The sequence below is a fragment of the Anser anser genome, assembly GCF_964211835.1.
Source record: "Anser anser genome assembly, chromosome: 3".
Classification (NCBI taxonomy): Eukaryota; Metazoa; Chordata; class Aves; order Anseriformes; family Anatidae; genus Anser; species Anser anser.
In genome coordinates this window covers 104,758,165-104,766,174 of record NC_139722.1, presented here as the reverse complement: position 1 = coordinate 104,766,174, position 8,010 = coordinate 104,758,165, and the positions used below count along the sequence as shown (strand labels likewise).

The following is an 8,010-nucleotide window of genomic DNA, read 5'->3' as shown; positions in this document are numbered from 1 at the left end:
TGCAGAGTGCTAAGGATGATTTGCTTGTCAGATCAACAACAAAGTCCATTCTCTAGACTTCTTTTTGTTTGTTTTTGTTTGTTTGTTTTTTTGTGTAGAGTCCTTCCAGCAGAGAATTGCCTTGTGGAGACCTCCACTCCTCTTCATCATAGCACAGACAGCTTCCTCTTTCTCTGCCAACAACAGACCAGTCCTGCTATGGCTGCGTTGTTATATGTAAAACTAACAGGAGGGTAACATCAGGAGATTATTTCCTACAGTGGCCTTTCCATTTTCCATTTTATGTATGCTGGTTTCTAGAAGCAAGGGAAGAGACAAGCAGTATCTGGAAAGCTGAGTCCTGCTCAGCCAGTAGGAAAGAATTTCCTACCTCAGTGCTGCAGGTCTCAGTTCAAGAGCTGCTGTTATGAGCCAAAAATTGATTTCTAAGTTGCTCTGCCTCATGTTGAGTATTTATAATTCCACAACACCATGGGGGGGTGGGGTGGGTGTCACATAATTTAGCCCAGACTTAAATGACTTCCCAGAGCAGAGAATCAGAGTAGAGCAGCAGAGACTCAGAGCAGAGTCTTGATACTCTGCAGAGAACCAAGTAGGCAGTGCACAGCAAGGAGGAATGATCTCTAAGAAACTGCCAAACACCAGTTTGCTTGAGGCAACAAAAGCAACGGGCTATGATATTACAGTGAGATATTCACGAAGGGCTTCTTTTATAAGGTAGTTTTCTACTCTAAAATGGTGGCAGGCTATTTCTAAATGGTTTACATACAAGCCTATTTCAGCTCATTGTTTGCCCCATAGGCTTACTTTAAGCACTGATATAAAGAAAAATTTCCGTGGGTTTCAATTTAATTTATGCTTATCAGCTCTCTCCCAGCATTACCTAGACTTCTGTGTTTAACAGCTGACTCTGAACTAGAGCCTACCACTGCCTACACGCATACAAAAGATCAGATTGTGGGTGTGGGCTAAAGGACCATGGAGGAACAGATAAAACAACCAAGCTGTGTGGCAGTAACCTAATAGCTGAGAGGGAGGGCCAAGGATCAGGTGTCAGCCTAGACAGAGCTATGCCACACAAAAGAAAACTTCCCAGGTTAGCCATAGTAATAACAATAAGAATGAATCAACCAAACGTGATCATTTAGCAACCAGTTCTTGTTCAGTCCCAGTTGTGCTTGCTGATGTATTGCTCAGAGGCGTGTGCAGTGAGTCACCAGTGCACACCAACCTCCTCCCAGCTGAGAGCCACCGTCTTCATTTCTCAGCAGCTAATGACAGCTATTAGCAACCGTGAGCTAGCACAGAAGGAAGTATGTGGGCTGCCTGCGGATGGCTACATAGCAATGTAACGTGGCTTGTGGATGCATCACTGTCCCAGAAGGTAGAAATGCAGGCAAAGGGCGGTGTGACAGATCTGCTGTCAATGGCCATTAGTGGTGCCTCCAGAAATCAGGGGGCAATTAACAGCTACAGAAAAATCACCTGCCTGATACATGGTTCAACTCTGCTCTCAGCTTTCCAGGTGCTGAAGTGAAATTGAGAGCTGAAAGCTTTTCACAGTGTTTCAGACAGACTTTGACCTATTTATTTTTAATCCATCTCTTGGCTCTGTCATTCTGCTTTGCTGCCCCTAATCCTGAGCTGTTCCTTTTGTTTCATCAGCTGCAATTTTTGTGTGTAAGCATCTCTGGATTTACCTTGTTTGCTTGCTATTTTGGGAGAAAGCATACTGCATTGCTCTGTTCTGTTGTAAGTTGCCCATTGGAAATCTTCCAAACAAATAAATTTGCTCAGGACTTACACGACCTGGAGAAGCCAACTTCCATGGCTCACAAGTGGTTTCTACACTGCCTATAAAACACAAGGTTCTGACTTTGCTTCTTGACTTGATTTAAAAACAACAACAGCAAAACACAAACTCCAAACCCTACCAAGTTTGACTACTGGATTTGAACTGGTGGGGTAGGAAAAGTACAGAAGGGCTCAGCGAGATTAATACTGCATTAGAACTGGGGAGACAGGAAAATAAGAAAGCATGGGTCAAGTATCAAGTTTAAAAAATGTCCCAGTCCTGGTTTCTCCACACTGTGTTTCTTCTGGACTTGCTTTGTTCTCCACTGTTTAAAACTGGATCTCCCTGAAGTGAATCAGAAACTGCCCAGTGTGTGCATGGTTTTGAAACAAAAAGTGCAAGGAATTGGATCAAGATCAGACACATTTCTCTCGTAAAGTCATCAGGCTTGAGCCCAAGATTCCCCCAGACAAATTACAATGCATTTTCATGGATTAAGGTCATGCTAAATTACAATAACTGATTTTTTTTTTAAATGGGTATCAGGAAATACCAACGTAAGTGTTATACTATGAGAAGTTCAAGTTAACCTGTTCCTATCACCCTCTTCCTGGTTTAGCAATGCCATTTTAACTCTAAAACACAGTCAGGGCCCTAAGGGCACTCGAAGACATTAATTGCACTGACCAGTCTCACCTGGGGCTACCGCCCCCATGCCCTGTGCTCATGGGCCTGGGGGCTCCCTTTAAATTCTGAATTGTGGATTTGCTCAGTTCCTGTTGGAGTTGCATTGCAGGTATGCCTGCCTCTACTCTGGACTCCTGAATGGACCTTTGATTTTCTCTGCAGGTGGCTTTTCTGCTAGATGGCTAGCCCCCTCCTGTGGTTGTTGCAGCCTGTGATCTGTCCTTGCTGTTTACTTTTGTTCCTGGATGGAGCATGGACCTGTTTCATTGCTTGCTGTGTCTGGTTGCGCTGATTGACCCTGTTACCAGCATTTATTTGGTTCTGCTTGCTGTTTGCAGATGTAGGTTTGTGCTAAGATTGCCTTTGGCTCCTGGCTTTGGTGCTCCTTAGGAGCAGTGGCTCATTGCTGCTCCCTGACAAATATTTTGGAGTTAAGCCTGCCCTCATTTAAGGTAAGGGAAGAAGCCAGTATCTTTTTGGTGCCCTTTTTCACAGTTTACTTTGTATTAACTTATGCAGAGCTGTCCATGTACGCTAGCAGATATGGGTCCCATAATGAACAGGTCTACTTACAGCTCACAGTTCCTCCTTTTTGCTTGGGGTGGGATTCACATAAGACTACCCCCCCCACCCTTTTGTTTTTGTCTGCTAAAGGGTTCTTCATATCTATCCACTCATCCCCTCTGGAGTTTGCTTTATTGAATGCTGTTGAATTAGTGGAGGTGGGGGGTGGCTAGTAGTGTAAATAAGCATGTGCTAGGCACTTCTGCCACCTCTCTTCACGGTGTGCATTATAAGCCTGACAGTGTCCTAAGCTCTACTAAACCATAGGATGTGCTTGGACATACAGAAGACCATATGCTCTTATGCTGCAGGTCTACAAGGATCACTTAGCCTTACTAACTGGCCTGTAAAGAAATTGGCTAATTCAATCTAAATAATCTTTTCAAACCAGTCTAAGTTTTAACAGGGCACCTGTGAATGTACATCTGCTTTTTGCTTGTTAGAGGCTTACAAAAGAATCATTACTTCATCTAGCCTCTCATGTTCCAGTCTGAAGCTGGACTGTGAACAAGTCCCTGTTGCCTAAGCCTCTGTAAACTGAAGAGGAGTGAGGCACCTACACGAGGCCTCTTAAAAATCTGTCAAAACATAGTAGCAATAATAATTAGCTGTCGCATTACCAGATGCCTAGAAGCTTGACTAATGATGCAACAACAGTAACGATGGAATAATTTTCCATGTTCTATTGGTTAATTAATGCTGTTGTTTGCTTTATTCCTGCTCTGTGCCCCTCTCAAAACACATGCAGTGGCCGCTTTTGAAGGCTTCCTCTTCCAGTAGGTAGCCCTGTGGTGCCCTCCACCCCATGCTGTGTTGGGTGTACCGGTCACACATGAAGCTGTCATTGCTGCAGCTTGGCTCCTTGCTGAGATACTGGTAATGTCTTACTGTGTGTCTGTGATATAATTGTTGATGCATACTCACCTGTGAAAGCCAATATCCACCTTCACATGTCTCACAAATCTAAGAAGAAAGCTGGCTCACATCTGTCAAATGTGAGCAATCTATGTGTAGTCCTATTGAAATAAGAAAACTGAATCAGGCATGGTGTGGGTTGCTTACACACATGCTGTTCTATAGCTGTGTGAGCCCATTTGAGTCTAAACCTGTAATTTCCTGTACTCCTCTTACACTCACCAGTTTCACTGGCTTTAAAGTAACTCAGGCTACCTTTACAAGTCCCCCTGCTAGTCTAGATCTGCCCCTGTCTGGTGTACAATCACATGAGATTACCAGTGCCACATCATATTCTTTGCCATGTAAGCAGCTGACCAAATGAAAGCCACCAAGCACACTGTCCTTCGGGCTCTTGGCCAAAGTGAAGCCTGGAGAGCACAGTAAATGGGAAAACTCCTTGCTCTCAGCTCCTGGCTGAACTCTGCCATCTCCACTCTAGCCTGACAAGGGGTTTCGTATGACTTGCTTTGCCTCACTTGCACTCCTCATCTTTATCTCTGTGGTAAGAATTGTGTTGCTCATTCATATTAGCAAAGCACTTTAAAGCCTTTGCGTGGATGATACTGTGCAAGTACAAATTCTCACGGCTGTAGTTTCAGATGTAAGACACGCAGCTATCATCCTGCTTTTTGCTGCTATTGTACCTGGGATCCTTCTCAGGCAATCCGTTCTCTCTTCTGTGGCAATCTCAGTAATGCTATATCTCAGCTATATGCTATATATGGTCTCTCCTACTTTATCCCAGGTGCAAAAATGATGATGTACATTCAGCTGTACAGCTGGCCTCTGTGTTGACATCCCCCCTCAGATCTCTAAAGCATTTGCAGAAGGGGAGCTAAGCCTTTTCTGTTTCATCAGCTGTGGGCTCCTGTCATCAAGTTTCACTTGCTAAAACACATTGTTCATTTAAGAAGGTGATGCCATTCACCTGTGCCTACTGATGGGCAGAAAACAGATTTGAAGTCTGTATTCTCAAGGTTCTTCACCCTGGAGACTGGTTTTATACATGGACATATATTCACCGAGCTCTCCTCCCATTTTATGTGTATTCTGCCTTCAGAGCGATATTTGACTACAACCATGTATTAGGTTGTATGCAGATCACAAAACAAGCCTCTCCCCTTCTGCTTTAGTGGTATGGATGAAGAGAAGATATTTATTGGGTAAGCTTGCATGAACTGTTCCCTTCTAAATTTCTACGTGGGCCACTTCTTTCTTCTCCCAGATTTTGCTTGGCTTTTGATCTCTGCTCCCTTTAAATTTATCATCCTCGATAAATGTCTTTGTGTAGCTATGTATGAACAAAAGAGACTATTAAATATTAGAATGGGGCTGGCTTTCCTTTAGGTTCACCTTTGACATCTAAAGCTGCGCCTCCTGAACAAGGGTGGCACTGTTAAAAGACTGATGACAATACTGAATCAGCTCCAAGAAATTCATGAAATGCCATGTTGACTGCAGCTGGGAAGACCCACCCTGAGCTTTAGGAACAGCAAACAGAAAAGATGGGCAATGCTACAAGTCTTTCCTCGCTGTCCTATGAAATGACAAATGTAATAGACCAGTTCATTCTCTTGATGTAAGTGTAACCAAACAGAAAGCTATGGGAATTAATCTGGGCCTCAGGTGTGTATATATACACATATACCTAATCTAGTATTTTCCTCTGATTATATCAAAAAATGGTGATCCTCTGTAGCCATTAAAATGTGTCCTATTTAGTATGTGCTCTCTCAGTCTCCCTGTGTAGGGCTCTTTCTAGCCCAATCTGTCTTTGTTCTCATCCACTGCTCCCAAACAATAGGGAACACCTAGACTGTTTGATGAAGTCAATGTAAACTGGAGTAGCTGCTCTCTTTCACAATATTTACCTCCTTTCTTGATAGACAGCTGTTGTGATTTTGTTTTTGTTTGGTTAATGTTTTTTTTGGCTTTTTTTTTGTGCTAAAGGAATGGTTCCAACTTTCCCTTAGCTGAATATGATAGCTCACTTGAAATTGCCTGTTGTAAAACAGATGGGAGTTGACAGCTAAATCATTTCCTGCCCTGTTCAGGAGGATCAGTGGAGCACCACCCCACTGCATTTTCTCTCGACTCACATGTGTGCATCAGATCAAGATGCTGTGTTGAGGAACGGACACAATCAGATGACCATTATGAAGGTATAGGGCACTTGATAAAATCTCCCCCAAAATAAAAAAAGTGAACTTGTATGATCTCGCAGAGTGTTGCCACTATACAGCGATATGTGGGACACAGCAGCAAAGGAAAGAGCAAGCACACACCTGTCATACGGATGGTCTGTCCTCCAAACCTCTTTTGATCCGCTGGAGCAGGTGTGATTTTTAAACATTTTCAGAGAAGGAGGGATGGAGTAATCCTGACCCTTGACAAGGAAGTGGTTATAGGAACCTGTAAATAGGAGGAACAATAATCAGTCTATCCTTTTGCAAGAGACCACAACCTGAAAGCTCTCTTCATTTCAGTAACCTTCCTCCCCGGTGGAAAACAGAAAAAGGCCTAGCAATGCAAAAAACTGCAAGATCCCATCTTTGCTGTGCTTGTATCAACACCCATTCTACTTAGCAACTGTGATTTCTTTGCTAGAGAATGGCAGCGAGTACTGTTGATTGCAATAGTGGCTGGCTTCAGGTTGATTTTTTGCCCCTCTGTTGGCCTCCCTGAATGGTGATGTTCACAATGATGACTCTTCATTGACGCAGGAGAGCTTTGTATATTCCCTGGCATCAAGTCTGCTTATTGTCACTGTTCCTGACATCTTAGTAAAAGCACAGAAACTCCAAGCTCTCTTTGGACATTAAGTTTGTTCTTTGATATGGCTCCTGAATGTTTTGGAATTTTATACTTAAGCACCTTCTAAAATCTGACCAGCAGTTTGGGAGGGCAGGGGAAGGGCGGCAGCAACAGGGTAATGAAACCAGGTCTGCCATTACAGAGAGGGCATACAGAGACCTCCTCATCCTTGATCCTAATCTTCTAATCTTTAACTTTATAAATGATTTCCCCTGGCAAAACATAGCCATCTGAAAAAGTAACTATCCGTAAAGGGCACCTGTGTCCATTGCAGTTTTCAGCTAAGCCAAAAGAAACAGGTTTCAGCTTGCTATCTCCAGGGTGCTGGGACTGAATGGCCAGCTTCTGAGGGGAAAAGTAAATTTTTCTTTTTTTTCTGTCAATAGGCTCACTTTACGAGAATGAAGCTGCAGGCTGCACCTTCTCCACTGAAAAATACACGTCATCAGTAACTGTTTTCCAATAACAAGAGCATCTAGTGGAACGAACCCAGTCTTTGAAGAGTAGCAAAGCTGAGAGCTCATAGAGGGGACATATAAGAGTCAAGTTTCTCTCTCAGAAATCACAGCCTGCATGTCTAGCTTAGTATTTTTGCTGCCCGAAGTTCTGGGCATGGGAGAAACAGCAATGTAAAATCCTGCTAGATCCCTGCCCATTCTTTGGCATGCATATTTGCTCAGTCACCGACTCCAGCTAAAGGACCAGCACTTTACCTTTTCCTTTTGTTGTTGTCCTTTACGGCGATCTCCCCAGCAGCATTGTGATTAAAATGGGGACGTTCACATAACTCCCGTGACACGACTGAACAAACCACTGGGAGCAAAGCTCACACTTGCTCAGCGAGGCCGAGCAGATCAATCTGTTAATAACAAGAGCACCACAGACAGGTTGTTGTCTGTGTTTTCTAGTGATAAATGGTCCCCCTGGCATAGTGTTTATGGCTTTCTCCTACTATTCTCCATGCTTTTGTTGTCCCTCTGCCACCAACTCAGAGGTGACTGCTGTCTGACAGACTCCCCCAACCCTTTCTGCTTACTTTGCATGACCGGCAGGGAGGCTGCCGACACCTGAGCCGCGTCGACGCTCAGTTCTGTGCAGATCTGACCAGCCGGACTGAGGAGACCTGAACTTCCGGAGCTCAGCCCAGGACAACCGGCAGTTTTTAACGCGCTAACGTCGACCCAGCCCTTGCT

At 44.0% G+C, this 8,010-nt stretch overlaps 1 long non-coding RNA gene across 1 annotated transcript; it reads left to right on the top strand.

Moving 5' to 3' along the window:
• The first annotated feature begins 1,950 nt into the window (after positions 1-1,950).
• Positions 1,951-7,488, top strand: LOC310896033. The gene is made up of 3 exons (XR_014581127.1): positions 1,951-3,922; positions 5,351-6,165; positions 7,204-7,488. It is a non-coding gene; the product is annotated as an uncharacterized lncRNA (long non-coding RNA).
• The last annotated feature ends 522 nt before the right edge of the window (positions 7,489-8,010 follow it).